This window comes from Melopsittacus undulatus, chromosome 2 (assembly GCF_012275295.1).
Source record: "Melopsittacus undulatus isolate bMelUnd1 chromosome 2, bMelUnd1.mat.Z, whole genome shotgun sequence".
Lineage (NCBI taxonomy): Eukaryota > Metazoa > Chordata > Aves > Psittaciformes > Psittaculidae > Melopsittacus > Melopsittacus undulatus.
The window spans coordinates 19,384,383-19,402,600 of record NC_047528.1 but is presented as its reverse complement, the minus strand read 5'-3'; the positions used below and the strand labels follow the sequence as shown (position 1 = coordinate 19,402,600).

The window sequence follows — 18,218 nt, the reverse complement described above, 5'->3', positions numbered from 1 at the left end:
CTCATCCAAATGGATTGAGCTAAAAAGAGGGACATTTTTTTTCCATGTTTAACAACTTAAAATTCTGTTTCCTTCCTCAGATTAAGTTAATTCACTTGAATGTTTTAATATTTGCAAAAGGAAAACTGAAGGTTTTGGTGCATGAAGCCTTGGATATGAGATGTTGGAGATGAAGTTCATTCCTTCTATGCAAATGTTCTTATTGAAAGCTTCTCTGTGTTCATGGAAACATTTCAGTTAGAGCTCGTATTTACTCAACTTTAATTTGAGGCCAAAATTAAATCAAAAGTCCTTTTAATAGAATCAGGGAGAACTCTATAAGCAAATAATAAAGCATGCAAAAACTACAGCTGTTTCCAAATTATAAAGACCACAGCTTATCTGGACTTGACATTCATTTCACTTTGTTTTTTGGAAAAAGAGGGCATTATTTTGCCCTGTGATGCCACTGAAATTATAAAATGATTTAGGATGTCTTATTTAGTATTTAAAATGTAAGTGACTGTGTTTTGAAAAATTAATTTCCTGAATATGTCAAGTAGTGAAACTGGATTTTAAAGAGGCTACATACTGTTATGAACATTAATACATTGCATTTCAGCCTGCTTAGATAGGAGTATAGTTTTTATGCTTCAGGGTATAGTCTTGAATTAAGAAGGATGAGAGGGAAGGGATTTTTATTATGTGCGGTTGCCTTGTTAGAAACAGGTGAGGAACTTGAACTCAAGGGGGTGGTCACTTGGTACAGCAATTTTCACATTGTTCATCAGTTTTGTTTCTATATGTCTATGTGTATATATGAGGTTTTCTGTTTCTTTCTGCAATTAAGCAGACATGAATGAGGTTGACAGATAAGAAAATGAGAGCATTTATAATTAGGCAACTAGTTATTGTGATTGCAGGGATAGTGGGTAAGTAATGTTTTACTATGCAGTGAATCGTCAGTGTGTCTATACCTGACTCGCTCAGGGTCTGATGATATTTTACGCATGATTTAGGCTCTTAAAGAACAACTATTTTCCAATAACTTCCTCTAGTTTTCCTCTATTTCTGAATTAGCTGTTGGCTTTTATTGTTTCAACATGGATTATTCTGTTTGCTACAAGAGAATTACCCTATGCCATGAAAATGGGTGTTTGGCTGTAGTGGGTGGGAGCAGGGTGGTTGAGTGTTACACATTAAGTTAGACTTGTGGAATAAGATAAGGAGCTGACTTTTTTTCTCAAGTTTAAGCATCCAGGTCTTGGCTGTGGTCCAACTCTTTAACCAGGTTCTCTGCAAATTTACATTCATGTTGCTGAGATTTCACAGTTGAGTTCTTTTCCTATTGTAGAAGCCACTTTCACAGATCTGAAACAAATTTAGCATGCTTAGATATCCAAGATTTGGTTTCTGTTTTTCTTTCCGAAAGAGTCCTTAATTTAACTTGGGCTGATAATAATTCATGTTTTCAGTATGGGTTTTTAAGTGGTAGTGGTGTCAGTAATATTATTATTGAGCAAAAGAAATAGGAATAATTTTTAAAATAACTTTTTTAGTGGGTTTCTTGCTGAGCATGGGAGTTGCTGGGGTATTCCCTGAACTGGTCAGGAAATCAACAGCTTCACGATTGCCTTCTAGGATTCTTTTCTCCATTTGAAAATTAACTTTGAAAGTTCCTCATTCTCATCCATTGCAGCATTGTGTGTCTTTGCTTCATTTCTGCTAGTAAATTCTGAGAGTCTGACAAGTAAATTCGGTTCTGCCCCTGTGAGCACCTGTGAGAGGTGTTGAAGATGGGTAAAGGCCTCTGTGACCTCCGGCCTGAGGTAGCTTAATCACCTTGCCATAGGGAGGAACGCTGTTAACCAGAAATATCACTATATGATACATAAAATGCAAGTCTGCTCTGACAAAGAATGTGAGATCAGATGTTCTTGTCACTGTATTATTCTATGTTCTTTCTGTACACTGAACTGAGCAAACGAGCTGTTGTCTCCTGATGCCCATGACTAAGAGTTGGAGTCAGTTCCACCTAACACCTGAGCACTGGAGAAATGTGTAACAAGTTTCAGCCCTGCACTTTGGTTGTCTCTCTGTGCTCATGCTGTATAGAAGTTGGGAGAAAGGTTAAACCTTAAGGAAGGTGAAGTGACAGAAGAACTCCTGTAGACATGCAGTAATCGGAAGAGCTCAATTTGGCTTTGGTTCCCCTGGTGACTTTGCTTTACAGGTGGCCTTAAGAAACTTCCTCTCTAAAATCTGTATAAAACTAAGCAAATTGCCTGGAAACCAAAAAGACACCAGTTTTGGTAACCTAGGATGCAGGGGAGTGAGGGAAGAAGTCTCTAATTCCTTTCTTAGCTTTATATAAAGAAAGCTGAGTTGTCTGTATTTATGTTGTGAGACTTGGGAGCACTGATCAGTTTGTGGTATGGTGATGCTCATGAAAGAGAAGCTCCACAAGGGAATAAATACTTCAACTTGAGAGAATGGTAGTTGAGTGCCCAGCACTCCTGCACTGTTGCTTGTGCATATGGTATGTTCCTGATTGTTTCCCAGTGCTCTGGACAAGTTTAAAATTTACCTGTATTTCCTGCTTGAATGTATGGTGTATGGGGAGTATTCTTTTAGCATTGTAGTGAAACAGGGATTTGAACTTGACCTACTTTCTAAGTTAATCTTCTAAAGGACTGTACTAAGTAAATATTTATAGAGTTGAATCAAAAAGCAGATCAGTGAATGACTGTCAGTTATACTTTTGTTAATATATCTGTTTTATTTCAATGAAGCTTTAACACCTGAGGAATAACTGTAGTAAGCCTTATGTAAATGAGTTTTGCAACAGTGAAGCATTGGGCTCATAATTTTTGTTCACTGATACTTTCTAAATATCAGAGAGAAATGAGAGCTTGTACTTGGGCTTAGCACACAACATGTGGACACAGCTTGCAGAAGCATATGTTATGATCAAACTTAATTTAGTTAAACCATTATAAATTCTTGACAAGAACATACTGCTGTCTCCTTTTCTAGCATCCTAGTATTTGTATATTAAAACCCATGATACATTTAGTTCATCTTGATACCAGGAAGATCCAAACTGTGGCATCTATGAGACATTAAATTTAATGAGATTTCCTTCAGCTTCTGTGAGAAGTGGTAATTAAAATACAGGATTTGGGATTGGTGGGAAGTATATTCAGGTGACTGGCATCATGGGCTTTACTCCAAAGAGATGCTGCTGGGTGAAGACTGGTACTTGCATTCCTGCAATGGCTGATTCTTTGTGGAGAGACAGGCCTCAAGACCTGAGTTTCCAGCTCCTTTGGCGATAAGTAAAATGTGCACCCATACTGGGGCAATTTAATGCAGCTAGAGAGCTAATGTAGTAAAAGACAGTTCTTGTAGTCGGGTTATTACAGGGGAAATGGAGATGAGTGTATTTTCCCTCTCTCTTGCTTAGAATTTCCTAATATTTTAGGAGGTGAATTTTAAGTTTTCAAAGTGATGAAGCTCAGTGAAGTCTGAGAAGATTTTAGTTTTGCTTAACAGCCAAAAACTCTGTGTTACTTCCCTTTCTCTGACCTGATTTCTCTTTCCTTTTGCATTTCTTTGTCATCTTCCTCCTGCTATTCTCTTAATTTCCCCCCTTGATTTTTAAAAATTCAAAGCACAATGAAATATAAATCAAAAGCAGGAAAACAAATGGTGTCTGGAAATCCAAGCCCTTTTGGTGTGATTCTAAGCCTCATTCTTGATCCCTTGTGTATCACTGTTGCCAAGGTGCTTCAGGGTGTGAAGTTAGGCTTCCTTCACTTAGGGCCTCACTTAACAGCAGAGGGGTGCAGAATTAAGCCTTTCCATCCACAGGGGGATTGATAGATGAGTTGCTGCCACTTCCATCCTCTGACTGGACCTGCTGGGTCTGGCCTAACAGTGGCAAGGAATCTCTATAGAAAGCTACTAACATTGCTGCAGGGATGAAATGCAAATACATCCCTCCCTTTTTGGTGTCTATTCTGTATTACCCATGTCTGGCTGCAGTAACATTGTGTACTGAAGTAATTACTGAGGAAAGCAAATAATTCAGCATCATCCTGAAGCAGAAGGTCGTTGACAGCAGTTTGGCTTTTAAAGCTTTGACAGACAGATACCTGGGCATCATTACAAAACACCATCTCATAGAATTATTTATATAGCTGGCTTTAACTGAGTAGTGAAACACAAGATCTGTTTCACATCTGTTGAGCAGATATATTTCACTGGAGATGATATAAAGTTGTCCTGATGACATCAGAGCTTTGAAATATAGCCGATTTCAAATGTAAAAGAATACAGGAATGTTGCTTTCGTGTCATGCCTAGAGAAGTAAAAACACAGCAAGATCAAAGGCAGTATCAGAAATAACAGGTAAGAGTTCAGGGTGTTTGGGATGGTTGTGTTGAAACAGTAGCATGGAAGATGGCTTTCAGGCCAGCTCAGTGTGAAGCAAAAGTGTGCTCAGTACTTTCAGACAAACTGGAATATGTTGTCTGAAATGTACTTAATAGTAAGTGTTCCTTTATTATGCATACCAGAATGAGTTGAGGGGAGGAAAATAGATGGCCTCTGTGTCAAGGTCTTGTAGTGTAGGGCCATGACAGAAAATTATATAGCAAGTGGGAAGGGGAGAGTATAATGTACATATCCTAACACTGCATTATTTCCTTTTCTGCTTTAAAAATCAAGAGATAAATTGTAAGCCCAGACTGGAAAGCTGTTTCTTTGTGGAGGCTGAGAGGGAAGTGTTATATGTGAGCACTGTTAAACAAGTAAGATAAACGTACTAAAGAACAAAACACCAGGATCATAGTTTCTCTTTCAGAGCTGAATTTTCAAGTCTTAAAAGCTCTGAGTAAATATAATGCCTAGATAAATATGTTTTTAAATAAATCTTGGTTTTTGTGAATCCATTGGGTCTGGCAGTGAGTGCTGTGAAGTGTTCCACGTGGTCTTAGTGGTCAGCATGTCAGACTAGCCAACAGCACGAGCTGTGAAAGCAAATGTGAATTGTTGCTGCATGAGACCTTTCAGTTGTTTTTTCCTATTTTTGTGCTTTCCTGTGAAGCACAGTTTAAAAATACAGAAAGCAGACATGGGAATTTTAACCCTCTTATCCAAATGGCTTGCAGAATTGAGTGTATCTGATCTGATACTAAAATATATACAGCCGTAATGCTTCTGTGTGCTTATCCCTGATTTATGTAATCTGACTTTACCTACATCCCTGTGCTTTCTGTTTCCAATTGACTTTGCAACTCCGAGGGTCCAGCCAGGCAATAGAAAACCTTAAGCATGGGGATTTTTGCACTGAGTTGAGGACTGGAGCGCAGTAACTATTGTCATAAATAGCAACTTTGTTAAAAGATAAGGGAAGTTTCTTTTAGCATTAAGAATAAAAAGGTTGTAAAATTCTGTAACAGGCATGACAGTAATACAGGCAGCTAGCTGTCTTGTCATGCTTACGTATTCCAATTATTCAGTTGCCTTTTCAAGTGCTTGAGATGCCAGTAGGCATTTAATAGTCATTAGTTCTGTGTGCATATACTCAGTTGGTGTGGTGTGTGTGATTTCTATTTCATAGTTTGGAAACGTGGCTTTTGAATTCTCATAAGCTGTATGCATATTCTGAATAAGCACCCTTCTTACTCTCTGTGGGCAGGAGCTTTTACATAGGCAAAAGGTAGGATTGAGTGTCCTGAAATTGATATCAGGTGTAAACATATGTGCCTGAGAGAAGCCTATCGGGAGTCTATGTAGGTGGCCTTTATGGATGCTCTGGGGTTATGGGAAGCAGTATGGGACTGTCAGGTGTGTTACAGGACCTGCCAGAGACTTTCACCTGTCTGAAGCAACAGCATTATTAGTATATTATTTATTTATTTGTTTTTCAAGCATGTAAAAAGAGAGGAATCCACATCCCTTGGCTTAGGTAATGTTAAAAAGTTCAAGAAGCGCAGCATATTTATGGAAGTTACAGTGCAGAACCTGGAACAGTGCAGACCTGGAAAGCTTGGTAGTGACAGTGTGAGGAGCAAAGTGTGTGAAACTCACTACCATCTCTTGATTTTTGGAAAACCAGGTCTTACATGTGTGCTTATTTTTCTCTTCTACTGCTTCTTATCAGCCTTGTACACAGGTTTAAGATGCAGAAGACCTAGGGCAGCACAGATCATTACCCCCTTCCCACCCTCCAGAAAGGCTAATCATAGGCTCCAATTCAAGAACACATTCTTTAGTAGCAATATTTAAAGAAAACAGATCCAGCAAAAAGCCTGCCAAACTTCTTGGAATGTCATAAAATACAGCTGGCCAAGCTAATCCAAAATTGTCCAGATAGTGCTTTTCTTTTTGTTCTTAAAAATATATCCTAATTGTTTCTGGCTGATTTACAGTGCCTAGTTTATATTGCTACCACTGACAATTTATTCCATATTTCAACCCCCTGTTGTCTGAAGAAATTGAGAATCGCATATAGGCTGGTCTTGCCAACTTTCATCCATGATTGACTTCTTGTTTTTTGGGTTTGTAATTGAGTATGTTAATCCCAAGAGTTTTCAAGGAATCAGTCGCAAAGATAAATCCATGCTAATTTTCCGTTCTTTTTTACTGCTGTGCACTACATAGTGAATCATTTGAGAGCAGTCCATCTTCCCTGGAAACCAGATTGACTCAACTATAAAACAGCTGGTTTTGAATTTTTTCCAACCATTTTCCAGGTTGATGGAATGAGTACCAGCGTTGCTCTGACTTTTTATGAAGACTGCCTTGATTGCACCCTACAACCCACACAGCTTGTAATTTTTCAACTTTCCAAATACTGTAAATGATAAATTAGGTTCCTTAGCTTTGTCTCAAAATCTCTAGGTGAAACATCTAGATTCAATATGTGCTGCAGAAGACAACTTCAAGAAGAGATCTGTTGTGATATTTTATTGGGCAGATAAGTTCAGAGTGCCTGGATCCACTTTTTGTATATATTTATATGCATAAGGAGTGTATGACAGATACAGTGGATTTTTTTTCTCTGTAAAGTAGATGTGCTTTGTTTTGGTGTGAAAAATCTTGATTTCATGTTTGGGGGGCTTATAGCAAAGCAATAATAATGTTATCTAAATTTTAGTACATTAAATGTGAAACATTGCCCGTCTCCTGATCAGTGTGTTCATCAAAGTCAAAATCCTGTCATCAGTAAATGGTTTTGCAGTTTTAACCATGTTACCAGTGGAAATGCAAGTTGGTGTTTAGAAGGGAGATAACCTAACGTGGAGGAGCTTTCAAGAGGAAAGCTAAACCTGTGTTATAAAAGTTAGGAAAACCCAAATCTAAGGGTTTTTTCATCAAACAAAACCATCTTTGAATTTCAGGAGTTCATGATTCTTGATTTCAACCCTACTTTCTTTTCAAAAGATATAAGTTTTTTTTTCTATAAAATATAACTCTTTTTACAGCTTTGAATACTGACTTGAGGAACATGGACTGCTCTGACTCAGTAATATTGGATAACCAGTTGTTTTAATAAAAAGAAAGGGGAGCAGATCCTACTTTCACCTAGACTGATACAGTGCATATGGCATTACTTGTGGGTACAGAGAAGGCCACATTTCAAATTTGTATCAGTGTTAGAAGAGTGCAAATCATAGAATCATAGAATAGTTAGGGTTGGAAAGCACCTTAAGATCATCTAGTTCCAGCCCCCCTGCCATGGGCAGGGTCACCTCAGGGAATAACTTGTACTTAGCACATTCATGGTGAATTCAGGAGTGTGTGCTGTAGTACAATGAAGGGGGTCAATTTTGATAGAGCTTTTTTAAAATCCGGCACTGTATGTACTGGTTTTTTTTTTGTATCTGGTCTATACCCCTATAAATAGACTTCCTTTAGTAGCCACATTCCTGATTTACGTGGGAATAACTAATAGCAGAGTAAGGTCCTGTGCTTATTTTATGTATTAAAAAGGGGTGTTGTATCTGCTTTACCTTTTACTAGACGTGAGTCATGGGGCTGACATGATGGAGGTGTGAGGGTTTCTTCATTTTTTACCTGTACCTTATTGGTCTGAACAGATGTGCTCAAAATGCCTTTCTACAGCAACTTACTTGGCTTTGAGGGTGGTGATACAAATTCTTATAAATGAGGCTGTGTTTTGCTAACCTGGACCTGGTGATAGACTAGAGACTGCTTGCGAATCAGAACAATGAATTTTATTCTCTGGTTTAGAAGCTTGGAGGCACCCACGTTAAAATAACCCTATAAGCATGCACTTAATGCAATTTGGAAGATTAATCTTCCAGGGAAAAGAAAAGCAGAATTAATCCATTAGCTGTATCTGTTGCAGTTAAACTCAGATGCTGTCCTGGTATTTAAAAACATTACTTAGCCTAGGTGTGAGGAGGGATTTGCAGTTCTTTTTGCACAGCTCTTTGTAAAGCACTTTTAGGTAGTGCCAGAGAGTTTGGAAGTGTTGCAGACAAGGTGTAGTATTGATTCATGAGTCATGCTTTGTGCAGTCTCATGTAATTCTTTAACTTTTTATTTAAGTTCAAAATACTCTGGAATTGGACTTGGAGCCCACTTTTGCAAATGTGTGGTGGCTTGTCTGTGCCCTGTCCCACTGAAGTCACTGAATAGTAATTGCAGTTTCTCCTTTCCTGGCAGTTGTTTGGAATTAGTATATTTGTTCCAAGCCATGTGCTAGGCATTGTTTGTTGTTGTGTGCTTGTGAACAAAGTGTGCTGGTCTGTGTGGGCTGCATTTAGCTTGTCTGGACTGAATAGACGTGCCTGGCCACCATCCACTTGCCCAGCAGTGAGGTCAGGCTGTACAGCTTGGTGTTTTTGAGCATGAGTAACTCCATTGTAACACTGAATCATTTTGCTTCAGTATTCAGTTTTATAATCTTGAAGCATTTTACTAGTGCTTTGCAAAACAGATAACCTTACCTGAACTCCTGTCCAACACTGGTCTCATTGTCAATTTCTCCTTTCTAGCTAAGGGCATTTCTCAGCCATATTTAGAGGCACCACTGGTGTATGTTTCTAATGGCCACGTTTTCTAGTGTGCCCTGTAGTACAGATGGATGTCGTTGATGAGTTCATAACTCCTGCTGTCTTAATACTGCTTCACAGACAACCACAAAAACCTTCTGAACACTAGCTCAGAAATGTGGTGTCACCAGATACGTTGAATATACAATTTCTTTCTTTCCAGTATCTCTATCATGAACTGAGCTGGTCCTGATTATTTTGAGGTTTCTTGGATTTTTAGGATCATGACCCAAAGAAGCCAGGGCAGAGAACAAATTTAACTGAATACAGATTCCATTTTTAAATACTGCTAAGAAATAATTTTACCATTTCGCTTGGATGAGCACTAATGATGAAAATACCTCTATCCAGTTTCACTAATTAACCACTGGAAATTGTTTTATTCTGTGCTTCATAAAAGGCATCTGTAACCTAGTTTAAGATGCATTTTATTTTAAATCTTATATATGCACTTATGTTTGTAAAGGGAAGAATCTGGGAGATAGGCTTGGAGTATTTGCCCAAGTTCAAGGTCTTGGCCCAATTTTTTTTTAGCACAGCAGGGTCAGGAGTAAAAAAATACACTGTATCCTCTAGAATCAGTCCAGTTCCCAGTGAAGATCTGGAACAGCATAGGTGTTGCTTTCAAATGTGCTTTTACAGCCTCTCCTGCTCTGAAGCCACTTCAGTGGTTTGACTATATTTGACCCAAGGGATATCTGCCCTGTACGGAGCTAGAGCTCTGTGGCTGGGGACAGGAGAGGCGGAGTTGTTTTCATTCAGTGCTCCGGAGAGGCTCCCTTCCTATGTGGGAATCCTACATCACTTAATTGAGCTTGCATTAGGATGTGCTGGACTATGTACTTGCGTGTAGCAAGTCTGACAGCTCCAAACAAGAAATCAAGAACAGGCTGTTTTTTCACTCTGTATTGAGATGCTGGGCCCAGTGTGGATAGCTAGGACTATTTATAAGCATTTGATTATTTATGTGCTCTAGACAGCATGTCATTGCTTTTTATATCTCCTTGCTCTTTTCAATAAAATAACTTAGAACATATTAAAATGCACATAATTTTCTAGTGATAGTTTTGTTTCAGAGTTATAGTCTGTTTCTGAAGGATGTCAGAAATGCCAACTGTAAATTTCCACCCCAAATATTATTTTGCCATTCCATAATTTTTTCCATTAATTCTCTTTCTCCTCATTCCTTTGAACCTGTTTTTGTTTTTTTATTTCTTGAACCACTGCATTTTGAACATAACTGCTCTAAAGTAAGGGCACCCTGAACCATTGTCATTTTTGGTATTTGTGAATTAGGATCAGCAGTTCAGTGTAACTGGGCCCATGTCAGAAGGGAGAGGAGAATCAGGAGCAATACTTAAAGGCTGAGACCACTGTAATCTTAACACGTGTTAGTGAGTGTACTTGCGTGTTGAATACTATTATCAGTAGTCATGAGTGTATGCTAAATCCTCAGATCTGTACACCAAAGGCAAGGGACTCATTCTGTGGAAAAGCAAGAGATAAGTGGTCTTGATGCATGTTTGTGTGTGTTACAGTTCAGTTCTGCCCTGTTAAGACAAAGATATGGATAACCACTGATGACTTGATGCTATCAGAAAAGTGAAGGAGGTCAAAATGTGGTCTGCCAGCTTTTAAACGTGACAATGTTATTTTGATTTCTTCTTGCTGGGTTTCTTTGCATTCATGCAAAAGCAATTAAGGATTTGGAAAGTGAGAAGATGGGATACATTAGCCTTAGCTGTATCTAAGTTCTACAGATATTCACTGGAAATATGTGTATTTTTGTATAAACTGTGTAAATACTACGTGTGTAAGAAAAGAAATATAATACTGTATATTCTCATCCAAACCCAAATAGCACTATCTTTGTTAATACAGGTCAGTGCAGATTGGTTTTTATTACTGTTAATTGACTGCAATATGCAAATGGCTCGGTAGCAGCAGAAGCATAAGCCATCAGTAACCAGTAACACCTGAACCTCTCAGCATTATTTGTGATGATGGCTCCTGTCAAGTTCAATTTTGGTAGAAAAGTGAGTCTCCCTTTTGGGTTTACTTGACAGTGTCTTGACCTTTCCTCTCGTTGCCAAGGAGTGGCAGGTGTCTGGAGCAGCCAAGCAATATGACAGTCAGGGTATGCTTTGTGTCAGCTGGCATTCATTAGTGTTAAAAATGACATGTGGGTTCGTACTGCTTGGAAATGTGTTTGTGCCTATTAATACATCCTGATTCATGGACGAGATGGGGGTAGAGTATTGAATTCCTTTAGTTTCCCCCGTTTCTCTCCTATTTAGTTTTGTGGTGGAATATGTAAATGCATGAAATGGAGAAATTTTGGGATGTGATTTCCAGTGCTACATTGAATCCCCGTTTGCCTGCTGCAGTCTGCTTTGGTGGCACCAGTGTGGCTGTGAGTTCAGCAGCTTCCTCCACTGGGAGCTTTGTGCAGTGCTGGCCTTCAACTTGCCACTTCCCTTAGAAAGTCCAACTCTCTCTGTCAGGCGTGTTTCTGTGCCCAGCACTGGGCTGTGCTCTCAACATCACTTGAATCCACAACTGGGTTGTGCTTTAATCTGACATAAATGCACACTTAAATGAAAAAGGACAGTGTGTTGTCTTTCCCCCCCTTGCTTGCCAAGGCACTAATGTTTGCACAGCTGCAGGATGAACTCTTTAAGGTTAGAGTGCAGACAGATCACGTTCCTGATGTGCACAGGAGTTCTTGAATGAGAGGTGAGATCAGTTTTTCTGATAGGAGCATAGACTTTTGTCAAGAATACTGAAGTGTACATGTTATTTTAATAACCTAAACTGGGAGGTTTTGCTTGTGTATCCTCAGAAAAGGCAAAAGATTCTGGAGGTAAAGCAGATGAAGGACATGAATTGGGTGTTCATGATATCTGTAGTAATTTCATGGCATAACTGCCTGGAGACTTACAATCAAGTGATTTTTCCCTTTTGGGCTGTCTGTGTATCTGTTACTCAAAGACATCCCAAACATAGAGCTAGGGAAGAGGGAAGGAAGTTGAGAAGTGGTAGTTGATCCCAAAGGCACGTCTGAACGAAAAAATCCTTTCCCTGTGTCAGTCACATGTTGTTCATGTGCACAAAGGAGCTGTGATCTCAAAAACTGAGAATACATTGGAGACCGTAATTTAGATAGAATGTATGCACAATTACTGGATTTTATGGTGTGTGATTTGTGGTACATGGGGGGAAGGAGGATCTCTATGAATGTGCATTAGGCCATCTGGACAACGAGGAGGAGCTGGCTTGTGCTAAAATACAAGGTATTCCTTCAGTAGAGGGGTGATAAAATGATAGCAGTGAAAGTCCTGGCAGACTTGGCTTCTGGAAGCAGTTACTACTATTTTTCAAGCAGTTCCTAATTTATGCTGAGTTGAAGTAGGAAGGTGGGAGCAGTAAATCTAGGGGAAGCAGCAGGAATATGTTACCTAAAAGCAGGATAGCACTTCAAGGGATGCGAGACGTGAGAATTACCATTCTCTTCAAGTTGCCTGATTTTGCTGAGAAAGCATTCTAGGGAAGGCATGAGAGTAAAACTAGAACATTTTAAAATATAGGTGGGGATTGGAAATCTATATGTTTAGCTTCTGGCTACATAAAAAGTTGCAAGTAAGCCTGGCAAGCCCTCTGTTCTTGGGCTTGGTGAAGAAAGATGGAGTGTATGCTGCTGACCTGTGAAGGATCTCTAGCTGTTGTAAAGGCTGCTTTGGGGGTGGGTGGCATTTGCGTAAGCACAAAGGTCTCCCTTTTCTGACTTACCTCTCTCTGAGGAGAAGGTCTGTTGTCTCTTCAGCAATGAAGTCATTGCCTTGCTTGTGTTTGAAAAAGGGTAACACAAGAAATAATGCAACTTTTAGCATGCTGATTTTGATACTTACATATATTGCTGGTACCTACGTGGTTTCTAATGAATGACACCCACTTCTGTGGCTTGCTTCTGCTTACTGTCAGGATACCTATACTCAATAAGGACTGCTTATGAGCATGAAGGTATCCACCTGGAAGCTGGATTTTTTCCCCCTCAGTCTGACTTTATTCCAGATAGAGCAGGTTGTCAGATCAGTAAATGATGGTCTCCTGAAAGCTTTGCTCTTCAGAAACTCAGAACAACTCCTCTGGTCATTGCCTGTCACTCTTCACGTAGCTGACTGTATTGTAATGTGAGTGTTGGTGACTGATGTTTTTTTTGGGAGAGGGAGGTTTCTAATTCTCGTCATTGAGTCTGTCTTCCTACCTATTTTACTGGTGTACCAGTGGGGAATCCCTTTAACCACACTGGTATTCAGCTGAGATTTATCACTAAATTTGTTATTCCTTTCTTATGAAGAAGCAAATCTAAGGTTCCTATTGCAGCCCTGCAGCAGCAGCAGATGATGCAAATGCTAGGTATGATAAACTCCACTTGGGTTGTACTCAGGCACTTAATTACATTTCTTGGTTACATTTGCAAGGAAAGTTGCTGCTGCATATGCTACTATAATGCAAAATCTAGCAATACTCCCACATCTACTGTCACATTAAAAATAATGAAGATTGATGAAACTTTAATTATCAGATTTCTCCATTTGGAGGTATAGCTGGAAACCACTCTGGTGGGCAGGAAATGTCTGTTCCCTTTTGTTGGAACAGAAGTAATTACTATAGAATTCTAGTAAATGGGGAGAAACAGACACGTGCCAAGCTTTAGTTATTCACCTCCTCCACACTGGCATCAGTTGCAGTAAACTTCTGCAGTGAGCATGTATCCTATTCCAAAAAGCAATTTTGGCAGATAACTACTTGCTTAATGGTATATGAAGAATTATAGCCTACAAAATAGCTTTTGTATTGCATTGAAATAACTCCTGCTTCCATGGCAAATATGAAGTTCTCACTGGGGGCTGCAACAGCATATGGGGGGTAGCCCTCCTTAATTTTTTTTCCTCAAATCACTGCTTAAATGTAAAATACAGATTCCCTTTTAATTCCATGGCTCTGTCTTGCCACTGAATCTTTCAGCTTTGAAAAATAGTAGCAGAAGACAAATGTTTACATGCTGTAGAAACTATGTGAAATCACATATTTGTTTTAGAAAAGCTTTTTCATTGCAGTTGTGCTTTGGTATCAATACGGAGAGTGGTTATGTATCTTAAAGGATTTCATGTTCCATTCTTGGATTGTTGTGGCAATAGACAAAAAATATTCTAACTGATCAGTTATATTAGCAGAAAATCATTTAGTGTAGAAAGGAAAAACATCTTTTTACATCCCATGTTTTTGTTTGAATGTTATCCCCAAAGTAAATATTCTAGGAAGTTCCATCCCCAAAAAGTCATTTGGGGTGACAGCAGCATTGTTCAGGTGCTCTCTGCTGCATCATCTGAGACTAACTGCAACTAAATCAGAGAAGAATTAGGGGTTTCAAGGTATTCCTAGAAGTGCACATTTTGTAGCACTTGTAGGTTTTTAGCTTCCAGTCCATGAAAGGCTTCCTTCTTAACTGACTGTGTGTGCTTGCATGCATACCAGCTGAAGGGATCTATCTTGCTTTACCATCCATAGAAATGTTTACTGTCTGCTGTAAAGCAGAAAGGGTACTTTTATAAACTGATCCACTACGCTTGGGAAGAGTATTTGGGGGGAAGTATATGGGTAAATGAGGAGGGAAGGATAAAAATTGTAGTAGTACCGAAATAAAAAGTCTTCCAGCTTTCTCTTTAGTATTTCAAACAGCTGGAAGCCCATCACAGTTCCATTGAGAATTAATGACCTAACGTTCTCGATTAATGATTAGAGTTCCAGCTATTTCCTGCAAGCCTTTTGAATGGACTTACTTGGATGCACACATCCCATTGTACCCTTGATGTATTTCTCAAAGAGGAGCTATTTCCATGTTTGCATTACTCCTGCCTAAACCAGTTTCCCAAACTATTTTTGAAATCCCCATTGTATGTTCAGCAGGAGGCTATATAGTTGAAATGTGTCAGGCTTGGTAATTCCCAATATCCCTCATGTTTTAAAAGAAATCAGTTGCTGATGAAAATTTGAAAGGAATAGAGTAGAACAAGGATATTGCAATTAATATCTTCAACATTTGAATTTGTGGTGGTTATTTCCCAAAACCTGAAGTGAGAATTTAATTCTTTACTAAGCTTTGTGATATGAATAAAATCTTCTGAAAGAGTATCTGTAGTTTTAGGAAAATTTATCTGAGGGATCCAAATCAATTGTCTTTGTGATATGAGTGTAAAATGTTCACACTTGGTGCTGTTGAAAAGTAAGGGTAGAAAACTAAACCATCTTACTGTTTACTTTTTCCATAGAATGACCACTTTTCTTGAAGCAGTGAGTCATTTGCGGTCACTTCTCCAATGTATTGATATCTGCTTTATGTAGTAATATAAAGTTTAAGGTAAACTGTTGTCACTTCAAAAAGGTCATCAACAGCTTGAAGATCTTGTATTTTGTTTTATCTAGAACATATGCCTGTGAGTGAGATGACATTGATTTGTTGTTGGAAGGCAAAATTTTGTTGAAAGTCCATCTTATTAGTATTGTACAAGAATACTTGCCCTCCGTACTAGCTGTTTTCTGTATTCACTCTTAAGCTCTACTGGAGCTGCACCTAACAAAATCTGCAGTGTAAGCAACTTATGGCCAGAACTTACAGCGGGGTTATGGCATTCTTTTAGGTAAGCTGCTATTCTGGGCACATTGCTGCAGGTAACAGACCTTGGTATGTTTTTTCCTGCATTATCTATCAAAAGCAATAGCTGAAGCAGGTTCCCCTCAGAAGCGATACCCGGTTTTTGCTCTAAAGGGAACAAGCACTTCTTTCCAACAGTTGAGCTGCCCTGTAGTGGTAGCTATCCTGTGTAGTGTGGATGTACTGTGTGGTGTGGATGCCTGGGAACCAAAAACATTTTGGAGCTGAGATTTTGAGAGTTTGGACTTAGCCCTTGCACATTTACCCAAGCAAATAGACTGTGTTCAACAATGGTGACACTCTAATCACTGTAACCAGACTTTATATTAGCCTCCTGATGTGTGCTGTGTCTCCCGAACGGAATCCTAAATAGTGTCTGCTTTGGTGCAGAATGTATTGAGCTCATTAGTCCCATCCCCCTGTGTTAATAAAATGTATTTGTTCTGATGTCCTGGCAATGAGCTGCTGTGTATGTAACCCAGCATCCACACAGGGGTAATAGTATATTCTTGGAAGGTCTTAACAGAGATTTATTTTGGATGGATGGTTGCCTCTGGAATGCAAGAAAGGTGTCAGTCTTTTATGTTACTGGGATACAGCTGGTAGTGATATACAGCTGTGAGTACTTGGGTTGTTCTGACAGGAGTTTATCAGAAATTGCTAAGCTTCTCAATTTCTGATGTCATACTCTTACTTTCTCAGGTCAATAGCTTTGAACATGAGATGTCAGTGGCCACCACTAATGTGTGGAAACTTCTTTTCTGGCTCTGATCTATCCCCAAAGCTGTAAACTTGAGTTCCAAATTTGAAAGAATACTCCTTTATATGACAGTCAGACCCATCTGCATTCTAGACAAAAGGAAAAATTACTGGGTCTACAACAAACAGCTACAGGATGCTGCTTGCAGCATTGCTCATACTCTGTCCAGAGTGTAGTAGCCATGTTAAGAAGTAGGGCAAGCTAAATCTAGGGTTAGGGTTATTTTTGTCAATACCAACTTTATTGTCTGGGGGAGGATCGGGGCATTTCTCTTCTTCTTCCAAATGGCTGTGTACTAGTGCGACATGTTATGTCTCAGAGCTACCTGCCCATCTTTCTGTCCTATTTTCAAATGTTTACCTAAATCTAGTCTCTTCAGCAAAGAATATGAAAACCTAATGCACCTGAATCTAAGAAGGTCTTATTCCATGACGTGTTTCAGTGCATTAAAGGATATAACCAGTACTGTTCAAAACTGACAGCTGGAGAATGCCTGGAGGATGACAGATTGTCACCAGGGTGACACCGAATGCGCTCTGTGTGTATTTTTACTTAGAATGAGTCTTTCAAGGGCCCAGGGGTCTTGGGTAATGCAGGAAACTTGAGAAGAAATTGTCATGCTGACTAAACCTGTGGGAAAGGAAGCTTACTGTCTCATTTGTGGTAGTCTCTATCATGTTGCTCCTGATCAGGAGGATCTCTGACCATCGCGAGGGTCACGGCTTGTGTAATTATTGTGAACACTACTCGTAAGTGTAGCTTATGCATCAGTAGAGTCAGTTACACGTGTCTGTCTTTTCTGTATGAAGGAAAGGCATCCTTCTGTTGCCATTGATTATTTTCTGAAGTTAGTCTTACTGGCCTGCCACATGTGGTCCTTTTTCTTCACATTATTTATGTGTTTCTGATCTAGATAGGCTTCCCTGAAGTGATCCTGCTTGTGTCACTTGCTTTTTCTCTGAGGATTTGTTATAAAGTTGTTAAGGATTTACATGGTGTCTTGTATCATGTCTTCCCATAAAACACAAGCACTGAAAATGGAAAAATAATGATCTTAATTTTCTTCTTGTCTTCTGCTGCAATTTTGCTGCTGAATTGGACCATTAAAATCCTGCCTCCTTCTCAGGCTTGGACTGTTTGGACCTGAAGGCAGATTTGCAAACTGACGGCTGACTGGGGGTGGTTCTTGTTTCAACAGGCAATTCATAGGCTCAGAAAAGGAAGGATTAGCACTCCTGCTCAAAGAAAATAAGGACATCTAAATTTTAAAATATCTCAAATGATGAGAACAAAGTGAAAATATTCTTACAGCTTATCAACAGAAATACAGCAAAATCCTTTTTTAAAATAGGTTATAAATGGTGCATATCTTACAAGGTTCTCTTTTGCCTTAATCTGCAATTTATGGCATGGCTTTTCAATAGGAATTGTGTGGTGTGTAATACAATATATATGCTGAAGTTTTAGTTTGAACCTGAATAACCTATATTAAGTTTGTTCATATATGGCTATTAAAGTGGTTTACAGTAAGTAGTAATCAATCATAATAAATTACATATGTTGATACCAAGTGGTAACTCCAGTCAGTGCCCACAGCAGAGTTTGATTTGAAGTAACCTATTGCAGTTAAATTGAGCACATACACACAACTGGCTGAATTTAATTGCCTGTTACT

General features: G+C 39.0%; 1 protein-coding gene across 4 annotated transcripts in view; it reads left to right on the top strand.

Moving 5' to 3' along the window:
- Positions 1-18,218, top strand: part of ATP8A2 (ATPase phospholipid transporting 8A2) — a 279,853-nt gene that overhangs the window by 138,246 nt on the left and 123,389 nt on the right. The gene's annotated exons all lie outside the window — the stretch shown is intronic.